This window comes from Triturus cristatus, chromosome 3_1, assembly GCF_964204655.1.
Source record: "Triturus cristatus chromosome 3_1, aTriCri1.1, whole genome shotgun sequence".
Classification (NCBI taxonomy): Eukaryota; Metazoa; Chordata; class Amphibia; order Caudata; family Salamandridae; genus Triturus; species Triturus cristatus.
This window is the reverse complement of record NC_140583.1, coordinates 220412230-220429504: the sequence shown is the minus strand read 5'-3', so window position 1 is coordinate 220429504 and position 17275 is coordinate 220412230. Positions and strand designations below refer to the sequence as shown.

General features: G+C 42.8%; 1 long non-coding RNA gene across 2 annotated transcripts in view; it reads right to left on the bottom strand.

Annotated features, from left to right (window-relative positions):
- The window catches only part of LOC146859962 (uncharacterized), an 85713-nt gene that overhangs the window by 8071 nt on the left and 60367 nt on the right, over positions 1-17275 (bottom strand). The window contains exons 2-3 of one of the 2 annotated variants that reach the window (XR_014979072.1): positions 1989-2060; positions 439-523 (exon numbers count right to left, since the gene is read on the bottom strand). The exons of the other annotated variant lie outside the window; for it this stretch is intronic. This is a non-coding gene — a long non-coding RNA (uncharacterized LOC146859962). The remainder of the gene's footprint in view (positions 1-438; positions 524-1988; positions 2061-17275) is intronic. 2 annotated transcript variants of the gene reach the window in all.

Sequence of the window (17275 nt, the reverse complement as noted above, 5' to 3'; positions counted from 1 at the left end):
TGGCTAATCTAAAGATACATTTACCTGCACATTTTTAGGAAAGTGGACAGACACGAGTCCTAGAATGAGGCCTTGATTCTGGGCAGCATTGAGTTGACACAGAACGTGTCAGGTGGGTTAGTCTCTGTCGGTCCATCCATCTGTCGTCCCGGAATGTGTGCTGAAGACTATCCTGTACTTGTTGCCTGATACGTCTAATCTGGCCTTCCAGACCTGGTACAGTCCTTACAAAAAGACTGATCAGCACAACATCTACCCAGTCTATTTTTCCAAACATGGCTCTCAGTTTCCTATGCAGCACATGCACATTCTAATTCATGATAACCATAAAATGTCCAGTATGTATTCTGCAATCAATCCATCCAACCGTTTGCAGCATTTGTTTCTCTCCATGTTTAGTAGCCTCTCCCCACACAACTCCCCATGCAATAGTCTTACGTTTTCTGCATGCCAGGGGCAATCTGACTCCTGAAGATGGCATCCTGGTGTCCTGCCTATGTACTGCTTTGCCCTAGCTCCAGAGCTGCAAGAGAAAGAAATCGGAAGTCCTCAGATCACCTATTTAGGCAAATGGGCCGGTCTGCCTCATATTGTGTCTCGAATACCACTGGAGCCCAATTTCCGGCAGTTGATATAGTACAGCGAAAAGAAGGGGTCTTTTTTAAGATGCTACAATGGGGGCTCGCATGGCATGTGGAACTCACATCAGACTAGCAAATATTTCTCATGTAAAAAATTAGGTTCCTGGTTGACTAGGGTGTGAGCCCTGGTCAAGAAGCAACCACAATCCTTGTCAGGGTAAGGCACATGCATAGCCCAAACTAACCAGTGCTCAAACCCTGGTAGCCTGGTACAGAGCAGTCAGGCTTCACTTAGAGGCCATGTGTAAAGTATTTGTGCAACAATTTCAACAGCTGTTGAAACACCACCCAAAAGTTATCCTATCCCAAGTTAGAAAAGCAGAACAACATTCAATAATAAACACCATCTCCCATCACATCTTGATCAATAGACTCCACCACATCGGAATCCAGGGAGACGCCCTCAAATGAATCACCTGATACCTCACCGGAAGAACCCAGAGAATCTGTCTAGCACTGTTCACCTCGGGACCAAAGAAGAACATCTGTGGCATCCCCAAGGATCATCCCTCAGCCCCACCCTTTTCAACTTGTACATGACTCCCCTGGTCAACACCGTCAGATCACATGAACTCAACATCATCTTCTACGCCAACAACACTCTCTTGCTCTCAGAAGACCCCTTAAGCGCCAATGCCAACTTCCACAGTTTTATGAGGAATGTCGCTGACTAGATGAAGGAACAACTGTCTCAAGCTCAACTTAGACAAGACGGAAGTCCTCATCTTTGAGAATAACACCTCTTCATGGAATGACGCATGGTGGCCCTCTGAGCTCGGCTCATTCCTTGCCCCAACAGACCATGCCTGCAACCTCGGCTTCATCTTGGACAACCAGGTAAACACAGTCTCATCTTCCTGCTTCCACACCCTACGCATGATTCACAAGATCTTCCGGTGACTCCCAGTCAACACCAGAAAGACCATCACGCAGGCCCTCATCAAGAGCAGGCTGGACTATGGGAACACACTGTATGCAGGAATCACTGCACGCCTCCTGAAGAGAATACAGACAATACAAAACTCAGAGGCAAGACTCATCCTCAAACTTCCCAGACTGACCCACATCACACCCCACCTCAAGAAGCTTCACTGACTCCCGAACCAGAAGAGATGTCAGTTCAAGATTTTTACCCGCACATACAAAGCCCTGCACATCAAAGGACCAGCATACATTTAAAAAACTGCACTCTAAATTAAGTGCTTCTTAGTTTAAAACCGTCAATCAGGTCACCAAGTACACCAAATACGCCTAAAAGTGTCCCCCACCACCTCCTTTGAAGGTTTTAAACTAAGAAGCACTTAATCAGTAGTGCATTTTCCTTAATGTGTAGCGTGATATTCTTACATTATGTTTTTTGCAGGCTTTGGATGTTTCATGGGGTCATTACATGTCACGCTCCTGGGGAAGGCATTTTAGCTGAAACGCAAGTTGAGGATGACTGGTTAAGAAACATCAGGAAATTACAGCAAAAACAGAAGAATTAAAAAGTTTTAATCATAAATCTGTATAAACAAAAATTACACATGATGTTTTATATGCATTGATAACTTTATTTGATGTATACAGAAGAAAAAGTCGAACATTGAACATCAGCAGTGATATTACTTAGCAAAATTGTGCTAAGCCAGACCCATAAGAATTGATCAGTAAAGTTGTTTTTTGCATGTGATATTATTGAGTGATGAATGTGGGAGAAAAATGAATGAATGTAACTTGTTGCACGTATGTTAATTTTTTTTACAGTTTTGCTATTTTCCAAAGATCTGCATGCATTCATGTATATGATGGAAAGGAAAATATTATCTCGTTGTGAACAATAAACGGATGTATTATTCGAAGTGATAAAAAAAATGTATTGATGTTAATAAAAATGGTTCTGAGCTTCTAACACATTCATATTAAATTGAAGATGTATGAAAATTAATTAATAAGGTCAGACGGGGGTTCTCTTTTGTATCTGTTAGCTTGTGTTCCCTACCCCGTTGACTGATCCTAAGCAGGGGCAATGGCGTAACAATGCCCCCACAGCCCCTGATGTGCGGGGGCAGAGATCCAGGGGGCTCTCAGGCACTGGTAGGTCCCTGGGCAAAGAGCTAAGGACTGAGTGTAGAGCCTAGCTGGCCCCCTGCATGTACTTTGCAGGGGGGCCCCTCAAGTTCGTAACACCACTGCGCAGGGGGTCCTTAGTTTTTGCAATACTTTATTCCATTTCCCCTTCACCACTTGCCTGCCCAAGGTCTCTTAGGCCATAGGCACACATCAGCATTATTTTTTTAAGGAATATTCACATATTCCCTGCACCCTGTGCCTATCTATCATAGGTCTCGTAGACCACAGGCACACCCCAGCATTTTTAAGGATTATTAATTTTTTTCCTGAAGCTCTCCTCGGCATAGGTCTCTTAGGCCATGGTCGCACACCAGCATTAATAAGGATTATACCAAGTTTTCCTGCACCCCGTGCCTGCCATAGGTCTATTAGGCCATAGGCGCACACAACATAAATTTTTTAAGAATTATGTCATTTTTCCCTACATTCCCTGCCTTCCATAGGTGCACAATAGCATACATTTTTTAAGGATTACTCCATTTTCCCCTGCACCTCCTGCCTACCACTGGCGCTCACCAGCATTCATTTTTTTACTGATTATTCCAATAATTCCAGCCCCCCCTTTCTGCCATAGGCGCACACCAGCATTCCTTTTTTTTAAAGATTATTTCATCTTGCCGTGTACCCCACTCCTGCCACAGGCATCTCATTGGCCTTAGAGGCACATAAAACTAACTTTTAAATATGTATGTTGTTATCCTAATTGAAATATTATGTTATGGTTTGGATTGGAATGGATATTCTATTGTTAAATATTTGAGGTAATTCTAAATTATATTGTCTGTATACATAATTTAAACTGCAAAAATGTCATGTTTCACTGAATGTTTTTCTTGTTTGTTTGCTTTTAAGTGCACAACAGACATCACCCACAGTACTGCAAGACAGAAGATTGGCAGAAGGTGACACCACACCACACCACCTGAGTCCTCCTCTGCTCCTGTGTGTGCAAAGTACCAACTGAGAGAGGTTGAAAATGTCCCCAAAGAAAGGTGTTCCCGCTAAGAAAGTGGCCAGTGAGGAGGATAAGAAGAAGGAGATTGCCACCACTGATGTGCCGCCCTCCACCATTTTCAGGAAACATGATGTGCCTGCCATACCGTCCTTTGGGCGGGAGGCTGGAATCAGCACTCCCAAATCAACAGCACCACCCCAACCTAAGCCCAAGCCCTTGTCTCTCAGCGAGGCAGCCACCGCTGTCATGGCATTGAGCAGTGAGTCTGAATTGGATTTGTCTCAGCCGCAAAGTATCCAATCGTCTCAGAAATTCAAGCTAAGTGGCAAAAGGAGCCAGAGCCTGCAACAGTTCTTCCTGAAGTAGGAGTAGAATAGGAGGTTGAGCTTCCTGCTGTGGAAGATGTAGCTCCTGAACCACTGGCTTCATGATCTCCAGCAAGTAAAAAAAAGACTACTCCATCCTCTTCTCCAAGCCCCTTTCTGATGATCTGGACATGGAATGGACCTCAACTGAGTCCAAGACCCACCATGAGAGACAAGGGAAAAGGAAAGTCCCTCAGCCTTAGAATTATGATAAGTAACAGTGATGAGGATGAGATAGTGAATGTTAGTATGCAAGGTGGCTCAGAGGACATTGAGAAAACCCCCTCCTATTCAACCTGCTGAGAGGAATGTTGGACTGGTTTCACCACCACCAGCCTCCATTATTTGTAAGCTCTCCCAAAGACCTGCACCCACCACTACCTCATTCGAAGTACACACTACAGAGAGGCACACAACTCACCCACCTGCCACTAGTTCTTCAGGTATTGGCAGTGGAACACTAAAAAACTGCTCCTCACTAGTTTGGCTCTTCTTCACAATTAGCAAGCAGTGGGATAACATTGCAGTATGCTTCATTTGACTCACAAGTATTCCTCACGGTAAGCCAGGTTCACACTATGATACTAAAGGCCAAACAACCCATATGAAAAAAAATCAATCATTCAGGTATGAGAAGCATCTTAAAAAGGTTGGTGGTGGAGGTGATGAGAGAGGAGAAACATCTCTCATCATGGTGATAGAAGGAGGCTATGAGGAAGAAGAGGTTGGCAGCTTTACACAAAACAGCCTTGTTCCCTGCAGTGTGCCAGCATCATCAACCTCCAAATGGCACACGACTCAGATGCAGACACAAGAGCGTACAGTGATTCTCCCAAACTACATTGAGTCTACCACCTCCTGGTTCACTCCAGAAGTTGCCTGTGTCAGTGCAGTGGCAAAACAATAGAAAGCTACTATTACAGGGATGTACGATGGAACCATGCAAGCCATTACCATGCATGCCTTTATCACGTATCCTTTACCATGCATATGCCTTTCCCACGCATGCCTTTACCATGCAAGTCATTACCATGCATGCATATGGATTTACCACACTTGCATATGACTTTACCACACATACCTTAAACTGTTAGGGCCTCCACCTTGCGGCACTTTTGCGCCGCCAGAACATTACTTTTTTTACATTCCGGTGGCGCAATGTGCCGTGGCATATTTACAAGGCCACTTAAAGCCACTTTACGTGGCTTGTCATGGCCTAGTAAATATGTGCCTCTTTCACACAGAACAATGCATGAGAGGGGCGTTCCATAGGTGTTGCTGTGTGTGTTCCCATGCAGGTCCCATGGAATCTGAAGCATTCCCAGATTTATGAGAAATCGTAAACAAGGAAATGCATCAGAATCTAACGCCACCCTAGCGTTAGGCAGGCGCAATGAGGAGAAATGTTTTAATTTCTCCTTATTTTTTCCTTTTTCTATGTGTGTTGCATACTGCAGCACACATGGAAAGACGAACTCACCTGAATTGAATGATTTTGTGCTGGAATGTGTCCCTTCCTGCACAAAATCAATCATAATCGCAACACAGGACCCTAGCATCATGGTGCAAGGTTGCCTGCATTCTCACATGGCAGCCCATTGTGCGCCGACACAGGGGAAAATGATAGGACCACACCATATCATATAGATATGCACATTCCGCCCTTTTTGTTTTGACTCAGGGTAGTACAGCAAGATTCCTTGCGGTGCTGCTCTCCGCCAAAACCTCATAAATGAGTCCCTGAGTATCTTGCAGGCAAGTGAAAGACATATATATGTATTGGTGCATACCAGGGTATGAGGAAACCCCTTTGATATTTTAGTTTTCACCAACAGCAGACTCACTGCCAAGTACGCACTCCTCCAGAAATGGGTTGCTTCTGCACTTGCTCGCTGTACGCCTGAACGAAGGGCGCGTTGTCACTGGGGATCTTTGCAGCAAAATCCAATAGATAACAGAAATCCTTCGAAATATATATATGTTCAAAGATTCTCCGCTCCTCCAGACGGCGAGCGAGTTCACGGCACCGACAAGAGGTATTCTTTTTTTAAAGTGTTTATTTAGCACACCATAGTTCAAATCAAACAGTTAAGAATGGTCTACGCGTTTCGTCTCCCAACTTTCTACTGGACCAAGATATATATATATTCACTGAAAAAAACCATAGGTTTCAGGCACGTTATAGTTAGAAATGAGCATTTAAAAAACCTTAGAAATTCACTGAAAAAACCATAGGTTTCAGGGACGTTATAGTTAGTTGGACATTTGACGCAAATAAAACCAGAGAAATTCGCCTGTTATAGTTAGTTGAGCTAACTATAACTCGCGCCCTAGCAATGCACTGCTGATGACGTCACATATTACATCACTCATGACATGGTCAGTGACATCACTGATGACATCACTAATGACATCTCAAATGACATCACTGATGACATCACTGATTAAATCATCCAGTGAATGTGTGTTTCTGTAAAGTTTAAATATGTTTTATAAATAGAAATATGCCTAAGGTGTATTGAAGAATGAATGAGTGTATAAGACTCAGGATGAATGATTAAATAGGTGTGTGACTAACTGTATAAGTGATTAATTAATTGTGTCTTGCTTAATGCATGTGTTAGCGACTGATATAGACATTCACACAGTTTAGGTTGTTATTTGGTGTGTAAGCAGTTCCATGGTTTGGTTAGCAACTAAATGAGGATCTATATGAGCTATTCATTGCTTGTCTGAGTACCTGTATGAGTACCTGAGTGTCTGCGTGGGTGGGTGGGTGGTGTGACTCTCTGCATAGATGTGTGAGGGCTAATTCACTAGGTACATGTGTTCAAGTCTGTATCTGTGAAGGTCTGTATGGCTGAGTGAGTGTGTGTATGAGTGTCTCGGTGAGTGAATGGATGCCTCAGTGGTACATGTGAGTAACTCCATATGTGAAAGGAAGTATATATGCGTGTTGGACTATATAAATGACTATATGTAAGAATGAGTGATTGTGAGAGTGCCTGTATGGATCAGTGTGTCCTTGTATTAGTTAGTGTATTAGAGTGTAAGTATGTGTTAGTATATGTTTAAATAAGTGACGTGGTATGTGTATACTGTACAGGTGAATAAATGAAAGTGTTATTGATTATTTCCATTACTGACTAGGTGTGTGAATAACTCTAAGAATGAGAGGCAGTGTGTGAGTGTCTGTATAGATATGTGACTGGATATGATAATGCGTATTGATGGCTGACTAGTGAGTGTATAGGTGAATGAATGAATGTGTGTAGACCTACAAATTAGAGAGTGGATATGCACGAACTGGTGTTGGTGTGTTCACGGTTTCGAAAATTGTAGTCTGTATTTTTGACTGGGTGTATCAAGTGTTATATTAGGGTCTGATCAGGTGCATCTGATTTTCACGTGGATGATGTCATCAGTAATGTCATCAGTGATGTCATCAGTGATGTCACTGACCATGTCATGAGTGATGTAATATGTGACGTCATCAGCAGTGCATTGCGGGGGCGTGAGTTATAGTTAGCTAAACTAACTATAATAGACGAATTGCTCTGGTTTTATATGAGTCAAATGTCTAACTAACTATAACGTCCCTGAAACCTATGTTTTTTTTCAGTGAACTTCTAAGGTTTTTTTAAATGCTAATTCCTAACTACAACATCCCTGAAACCTATGGTTTTTTGAGTGAATTTCTAAGGTTTTTTAAATGCTAATTTCTAACTACAACGTGCCTGAAACCTATGGTTTTTTCAGTGAATTTTAAAAGTTTTTAAAATACTAATTTCTAACTATAAAATCCCTGAAACCTATGGTTTTTTCAGTGAATTTCAAAGGTTTTCTAAATGCTAATTTCTATTTATAACGTTCATTAAACCTATCTTTATTTCTGTGTTTTTTAATTATCATCCCATTCTCAACTTGGTAAAAACTGCAAATCTCACCACTCTTTCATCAATACCTTACACCAACAAAATTACCACAAACAAGAGCCACATCTAACGTAAATGAAATGCACAGTAGGCATTCCCATGCAAAAAAAACACCACTTCCCCATATTTTCAATGACCAGACAAATCTGCAATGCGATCCAAAAAGCAGGCGATAAGCCGAGTTAGCAGTAACAAATTAACATCAACCTTTAACTGGTGTAAGGAGGTCGTCTATCTACTCCGTTATTTCGACCCAACTTACAGCCACATCTAAAGACCAACACGTGAGACAGCTACTGATCATGCAGCTCCGACACCCAACAACGCCACATCACCCAGCCCCACCACCACCAGAACCTCCCCCCTGGACCACCCCCCCTACTACCACCGAGGCAGCACAAAACAGAACAACGGACCTTCCCAAAACACCATGCCCCTCAGCCACACAATAGCTGAATGTTGCGAGATGAGCAGCCAACTATATATGAAGGAGGCAAGTTACCCATCACTGATAAAGCACACAATGCCAAGTGTAACGCTCATGTGCTGCACAGACCTCACTATGCAAAGCACAAACCTCTCCATGTGGAGATATACTATTGGTACTTGTAGTGTAGTGCACAGTGGATGCAACCATGTTACCTCAGGCAGTGGGGAAGATCTCGGTCAAGTAGCTCTGTTGTCCCCCCTGGAAGCCGAAGCGGAGTGGGCTGCTCCAATGTACGCCACTCCAGCATAGGAATATGAATAAATAGACCAGGCCCTAGGCGTGGTTCACTTGTGGGAAGACCAACGAGTCTGTCAGAACGGCAGCAGTCACCCTGGCCCGTGGCAGCCGCCATAATCGCGGGCCTCCTCGACACAAGGCCCCAGCGGCACAGCACCGCAAACATATGACTGTACCGACTACTGCCTTCGATCTATACTACGGACAGCACGGCTCACAATTCAGATGTAGGGGCGATTGCAGATATCGCAGTCCAGTTTGCAAGACACGTTGCTCCCAGTGCGGCCCACCCAGACCACGCATCATCGCAGGGTGCGCACACACTGTGTGCTTCAGGTACTACTAGCTCACTGTACCAAAAGTCATCGCCACGTGGCCTTATCAATGCAGAATTCATTAGAAAAAACACATTGCTCCCAGTGCGGCCTGCCGGGACCACGTCTCATCGCAGGGTGCGCACACGCTGAGTACTCCAGGTGCCATTAACTGTGCAGCTCAACTCAACGCCACGTAACTGTGCACCCATCCTGACCACTGCCTCCGCCCTACACTGGAGTTACATGGTTCATAATTCAACATTAGTAGCGACGCAAATTGTGTAAGAGACTATAATGGGTTAAGAAGACCAAATGCTCCCAATCTGTGCAGCTCAAATCAACGTCACCTGCCTGTGGGCCTTTGCTGACCGCTGCCTCCGGCCTACACTCTAGCAAGGAAATTTTACATATCACATTCCATTGGATGGTGTAAGTAAAATAAGTAGATGTATGATTGGTTATAGTGATGGTCACTGTGGAAATAGAGCTACAGGAGTGGGGGAAGGGAAGAAAAAAGGATAGAATGTCAATGTGAGGGGACATTATGCATGACTCCAGATAAGAAATGGAATTTAAAAAACCTTAGAAAGTCACTGAAATAACCAAAGGTTACACAGACGTTATAGTTAGACTTACATTTTACTTGTACAAAACGAGAGAAATTCAGCATCATAGTTAGCTGAGCTAACTATAACTTGTGACCCTTCAATGCACTGCTTTGAGCTCACATATTACATCACTCATGACATGGTCAGTGATATCACTCATGACATCACTGATGACATCTCAAATGAGATCTCTGATGACATCACTGATGACATCATCCAGTGACTGTGAGTGTTTTTAAAACATTTATGAGTGTTACATTTATATACCTAGGTGTGCTGGTGAATCAGTGGGTGTATGAGTGCCTGATTTGGACGATTCAGTGTGTGCATGACAAACTGTATAAGTGAGTGATTAGGTGTCTCAGTGAATGTATGGGTGAGTGACTGGTTGTGCTAATGTCTGTGTCTGTCTGTCAGTTGGTGTCTAAGTGGTTGTATGGGTGTGTGAGTGGGTACGTGAGTTTCTGTATGGGTTAGTTATTGGTTGTCTGAGTACCTCTATGTTTGGTTGAGTGTCTTTGTGAGTGGATGGGTGAGTGGGTGAGTCAGTGGCTGTATGGGTGAGTGAGTGGGTGTGTGAGGGGCTGTATGGGTGAGTGAGTGTGTGAATGGCTGTGTTGGTGAGTGAGTGCATGTGTCAGTGGTGTATGGGTAAGTAACTGGGTATGTGAAAGTCAGTATAAGTGAGTGATGGGGTATGCAAGTAACTGTATGGGCGAGTGATTGCATGTGAGACTGACTGTATAGGTGAGTGAGTAGGTGTTAGAACTTGTATGAGTAAGTGAGTGTGTGTGTAACTGTATGGGTGAGCAAGTGGCTGTGTGATTGACTGTATAGGTGAGTGAGTAGCTCTATGGGTGTCTAACTCAATGTGTGAGTGGCTGTATGAGTGTATGACTGGATATGTCAGTGACTGAATTAGTGAGTGAGTTGGTGTGTGAGTGGCTGTATGGGGGAATTAGTGGATGTGTGTGTTGATCTATGAAGCAGTGAGTAGCTGTGTAAGTACTGGTTTTGGTGTGAAGGGGTTTGAAAATGGTAGTGTAGAAGTTGGAGTGGGTGTATGAAAGGTTTTATGGGGGTTCATGTGGGTGTGTCAGATTTTGTGGATGATGTCATTTAAGATGTCATCAGTGATGTCACTGACCAAGTCATTAGTGATGTAATATGTGAGGCCATAATCAGTGCAATGGGGCGCAAGTTATAGTTAGCTCACTAAATATAATAACTGAATTTCTTGATTTTGTATGAGTAAAATGTCAGTGTAACTATAATATTCCTGTAACCTTTGTTTTTTAGTGAATATATATATAGACGTTATAGTTAGGATTAGATTTCACTTGTACAAAACCAGTGAAATTTGGCTAATGTGCTAACTATAACTTACGCCCCACAATGCATTGCTTAGTACCTCACACATCACATTACACATGACATGGTCAGTGACATTACTCATGACATCACATATGATATCTCAAATGACAACAACTGATGAGATCATCAAGTCAGTGTAAGTGTTTTTAAGAGTTTATGGGTGTTAAACATTTATACTAACCTACTGCAAATGTTAAGTTAGTATACTAGGTGCACTACCACTGAGTGATGCTACTTCTAACAAATATCATGTGAGTGGCTGTGTGACTGTATGTATACTTATGTGTATGGGTGTGAGTGGCTGTATGGGTGTATAAGTGGGTGTGTGAGTAGCTGTGTGATGAGTGTGATGCTGTGTAAGTGACTGTACTGGTGAGTGAGTGGATGTGTCAGTGGCTTTATGGGTGAGTGAGTGGTGGTGTTAGTGGCTCTTTACATGGGTAGGTGGGCAAGTGGATATGTAGTGACAATATGGATGAGTGAGTGGGTGTCTGAATGGCTGTGTGAGTGAGTGACAGTGTGTGTAAGTGGCAGTGCGGATGAGTGAGTGGCTATTTGATTATGTGAGTTGGTGTGTGAGTGGCTGTATTGGAGAGTAAGTGTCTGTGTAAATGGCTCTATGGGTGAGTGAGTGGATGTGTGAGAGCTTGTATGGATATGTGAATGGGTATGTAAGTGGCTGTGTGGGTGTGTGAGAGCTTGTATGGGTGAGTGAGTGGCTGTGTTCAAAGACTTTATGGGTGAGTGAGTGGGCATGTAAGTGACTGTGTATGTAAATAAGTAGGTGTGTGAGTCACTGCATGAGTAAGTGTGTGACTATGTGACTGACTGTACAGGTGAGTGACTGTTTGTATGAATGGATGTATGGTTGAGTGAATGGTTGTATGAGTTGCTGTACAAGTGAGTGAGTGGGTGTGTGAGTGACTCTATGGAGGAGTGACTGGGTGTGTGAGAACTGGTATGGGTCTGTAAAGGAGTATGTGAGTGGTTGTGTGGGTATGTGAATCGATGTGCGAGAGGTTGTATGGGGCTTCAGTGGTTTTGTGGATAATGTCATCAGTGTTATCATCTGAAATGTCATCAGTGATGTTACTGACCACGTCATGAGTGATGTAATATGTGAGGTAATCAACAGTGTATTGCGAGGCAATAAGTTATAGTTAGCTCAGGTAAATTTAACTGCCGAATTTCACTGGTTTTCTATGAGTGAAATCTGAGCCTATATATAACGTCCCTGTAACCTTTAGTATTTTAAGTGAGTTACTAAGGTTTTTCAAAAACCTATTTCCTAACTATAACGTCCCGGTAACCTTTTGTTTTTAAGTTAATTTCTATGTTTTTTTAACTAGTAGTTGTGTTCGCAGAGTGGCAGAGAAAGGGGCAGGCCTCCAATCAGCTCCCAGGAATCCTGCTCTGTTGGACTTACTGGAGGTAACAGGAGGGCTTCTGGGCTCCCAAGAACCCTTGCATCCAAAACAACTGCATCCCCCAACTAGCAGTGTGGTGGATAAAAGGGGCGTGGCCTACGAACACCTCTTAGCAAATTTACTGTGTGGGACCTACTGCAGATAACAGGAGGGCTTGTTGGCCCCCAAGGATACTCTAGAGCCAAGGGGACTTCATCTCCCAACTAGCAGTGCACCAGGAGGCATGTTTGCACAGTAGTGGAGAAAGGGGTCGTGGCCTCCGAAGTCCTCTCAGCAGTCACCCTCTGTGGGACTTACTGCAGGTAACAGGAGGGCTTGTTGGCCCAAAGACCCTGAAGGAGTCAAGGGGACTTCATCCCCCAACCAGAAGTGCACCCGGAGGCGCATTTGCAGAGTGGTGCAGAAATGGGGCGTGGCTTCTGAAGTCCTCTCAATAATTGTACTCTATGGGACTTACTGGAAGTATTAAGAGTGCTTGATGGCCCCCAAAGACCCTCTGGAGCCAAGGTGACTTCATCCCTTAACAAGAAATGCACTAGTGGCCGTGTTTGCAGAGTGGTGGTAAAAGGAGGTGGGGCTTCTGGTGACTTGCGGGTCCTTTATTCAAATTGCTTTTTATTATTTAGGGACGGGCCACTCCTGGGCCAAATTTGGCCCCAGGGACCCCAGGACTCGGGGTCCGGCCTCACTTGTCGGTGCCCTGGTTCTACCCAATACACCAACATTGTAGTGTCGGGGACCAAGGAGGGAGCCTTAAAGCAGCAGCAGTCCATGCCGGCTCACCACCTCCTGAGGGAGCTGGCATTTTGACAGAGAGGGAGCTATTAACATGTAGCTCCCTCTCTGCAAAAGCAATTGTGCTCGCTTTCAGCAAGCAAGAGTATTTCCAATGCTCTCACTTGTTGAAAGAGAGCATAGTTTGCTATGGCTTGGCAGAAGCAGTAAATTTCCCGCCAAGCCATAGCAAATGCTTCGTCCTGGACATAGCGGGAGCCAGCCCAGGGGGTGTGGTGGTCCCCTGGGCCATCTATTGCTCCACAAGGGGGGCCATGCAGCCCCCTTCATTGCAGGTCACAGCCTCGGGGTGGCAGTCCCTGGGGCTCCAGGGGGCCTTGCAGACCCCCGCATTACTAAAACATTTACCCTGAGGAGAATTATTAAGAATGCCCCGGGGAGGTGGTGTTCCTCTGGCTGTAGGACTCCTAGGTGGGGGGCCCCATGCTCCTCCCTCCTACATACTTTAGACATGCCCTTGGGACCTGGCCCACTGGGCAGGCCATTGGAAATGAAGCGCGGAAGCCTCACGGATCAGTGGGGCACAAAGAATTTGCACACAGCACTCCACTTTCAATTCAGTTTATTTTTGTCAGTGAGTTTCAACCTCAACAGGTCTTCGTCACTGACTCATTTGCATACTGAGCCCCATCCACCATAAAAATAACATACATGGTGAAAAACATAGAAAAAAACTACTATCACCAGTTCTCACAGAGATCAAAGGGGTGCATAAAACAAATATCCAAACCAATTACTCATAGTATGCATCCATAATAGAATTAATATATGTGAAAAAGACATTTTCAAGTTATGAACAAAAAATGCAAAGCTGGAGATGTAACTGCCGGAATACAAGCCAAGTGGACAGATTCACGTAAGATTCTCCAGAGTTGTGTCCAATATACCAAACACAATGGTATGTGACACAGATTCCTCTTTTTGCAAAATCAGTGACATGATTGGCACCGAATCTGGCCAAGTGACCTTTAAAACTAATTAAATTTGAGAAACATTCTAAATAATGCATAACTGACTTTATTCAAGATATTGCATCCCCTACCTCAATCTCTAATCAACAAAAACCTAGGTGCTCACCCTCTCGTGAATCCGCCCACTTAGCTTGTATTGCAGCACTTACATCCCCAGATTTGTATTTTTTGTTTATAACTTGAAAATGTATTTTCACATATATTAATTCTCTTATGGATTAATTATGCGTACTATGAGTAATTGGTTTGAACATTTGTTATATGAACCCCATTAATTGATTTTAAATATATATATATTCACTTAAAAAACCATAGGTTTCACACATGTTATAGTTAGCTGGACATTTCATTCGTAAAAAACCATTGAAATTCCACCGTTATAGTTAGTTCAGATAACTATAACTCGCGCGCCCGCAATCCACTTCTGATGATGTCACATATTACATCACTCATGCCATGGTCAGTGGCATCACTCATGAAATCACTGATGTCATCATCCTTGTGATAGAGTGGCGGTCACGCGAGTTATAGTTATCTGAACTAACTATAACGGTGGAATTTCAATGGTTTTTTACGAGTGAAATGTCCAGCTAACTATAACATGTGTGAAACCTATGGTTTTTTAAGTGAATTTGCAAGGTTTTTTAAATGCTAATTTCTAACTATAACGTGTGTGAAACCTATGGTTTTTCTAAGTGAATTTGTAAGGTTTATTAAATGCTAGGTTATGTATGTTTCATTATATTTTTTATATATTTATTTTACACTCGTTTAAAATGTGTGGTTTTTTTTTTAAGGTTTTTCACCATGCGCGCACTGTGCGCGCACAGTGGCGCACCCCGCGATTTTTTGAAAAAAAAATAAAAAAAATGTTTCACTCTTCGGGGTCCTTCAGGGACCCCTGACATAGGCTAGGGGGTCTGGAACGCTCTGCCCTGCCCCCTTTTCACGTTCTCCACCTTTCTTTTCCCCTGTCACACACACAACACACAACACACAAAATGGCGGCCGACACTTCCTGATTTCGACCGATTCGAACGTTGACTGACATGTAACCACCAATCAGAATTACGCTCGCGCACGTTAAGGTGCACGCACGATGCGCGCACGATGCGCGCACGGTGCGCGCTTGTAGATATTTATGTGCTTTTAACTGCAATTTTCTCAGGAACTACTGAACAGATTGACACCATATATGCAAAAGGCACATGCCTGACCTGAGGACTACCTCTTTGCCAAATTTCAAGTAATTCTGTTCAGCCGTTCGGGCTGTACCTTCGACTAAAGGTCCTATGGGAAAATGCATGGGGAAAACGCGTTTTGGGACCCCCCTTTTTTCTCAGCCCCCGCTTGACGAATCACCCCGAGACTTTCAGGGTAGGAGCTGAGCGAAGCGCCCCATTAGTTTTGAAAATTTCGCGAGGATTCGTCAACCGGCGCCAAAGTTATTCAGAATAGAATTTTCAGATTTCCTATGGAAACACGGTCCTAACTATAACTATCTACTGGCGACCGCCAGTAGATAAGATATATATATATATATATATATACTATCATATCACATTGATTTTTGGATCTCGTCAATACCAGGAAAGTTTCATATGTGGCTTTAATTATCCTTTCAACCTAGAAGGTAGGTCGGATATTGATGTCTTACGTTTATTTATGGTTAAAACATGCACAAATGCGTGATGTTCTCCTTGGTGGCTCCGACTTAGTTTTTATCTTTGGTTTCTCGTTGGGCTTACCCCTTAGCTGACTCAAATTCAATGAGCGGACAATACGTTTTGGATTGAGACAACATGGTCATAGATTTTCATTTGGCACTTCCGTGGATATTAAGAATGGTACGTTATTTTGATGTTAGTTATGACTTTTTGTTTTGCTTGTCTCTCACTTACTTATTTTGCTTTTTCTCGTTTGTATCTCTTTTATAGTGTTCTTTTCTTTTCTAAATAAACAATTAAGTATGCACGGGTCTGTACACATATAGATGGATGTTTTTTGCGACAAATGTATTCATTGGCTCCTAATAGCCTTAGAATCAATTTTTTATGGGCGATAGAGGTTCTAATTTTCCTTGGGAATGTTGGAATCAATTTGTGGGAGGTTATCATTTATGTGTGGTCATACATGGGTCAATCCTTTTGAATTGATTGTGTTGATATATACCACTCTTGGGACATGTAAAGGTGATCTTTGTACCTCCTCGTTTTGTGTTCATGTGATGTCCCAATCTAGTTTTTCATTCTAAATATGGTGTTTTATGTGATTTTATGTTGTATATTTTTATGTATGTCACAAACAGTGTTGGTTTTTATCTATGTTTTAATTTTACAGCCCTGAAGAATTTCTCTGTTGAGAACTAAACGCGTTGGCTGTGTTTTTCCTAAAAACAAGAAGATGTTATATCAATAAAGATGGACAATTAAATAATTCATGGATCTACTGTGAACTCTTCAAGTATATTGATCATTAGTGGTGCAACCACAATATATGTCCATTTGCTCTATTGACCCTGTGTTACAGGGTGGCTCTTCTGGACAGTAAGAGCCTTTTGTGAGTTTTGCACACAGAAAGTTTCTCACTTGTTGGTTAAAAATTATATATTTTGGTCTATTCTTTGGAATTGGTGCCTTTTGCTCAGTTGATCCACTGTCCGGTTTTTGTTTCAATGACAAACAAATCTGAGATAGTTTCATATTACAAGCAAAGAAACAATATATGAGTCTTCTTATGTATTCATCTTCTGATGTTTATTCTTATTTTCTTTATAGAAATTTACATATAAGAATCACAGTGATGCCTTCTTTTTCCTTTATGTTCAGATTTACATACAAGTATCACAGTAAAGCCAACACGTGTTTCGCGCACACTGCGCTTCTTCAGGGCTCAGTTAAGTCGCTAATCTCACTTCTTGCCTTGTATTTTGGAAAAAGTTCTCCCATTAGTAAAGTCTCCGTTTTCTAAGTATAGGTTCCTTAATTATTCATGTATACTTGTTGCACAGCTAAAATATATCTTCAAAATCAGAGTGTATTCTTTATC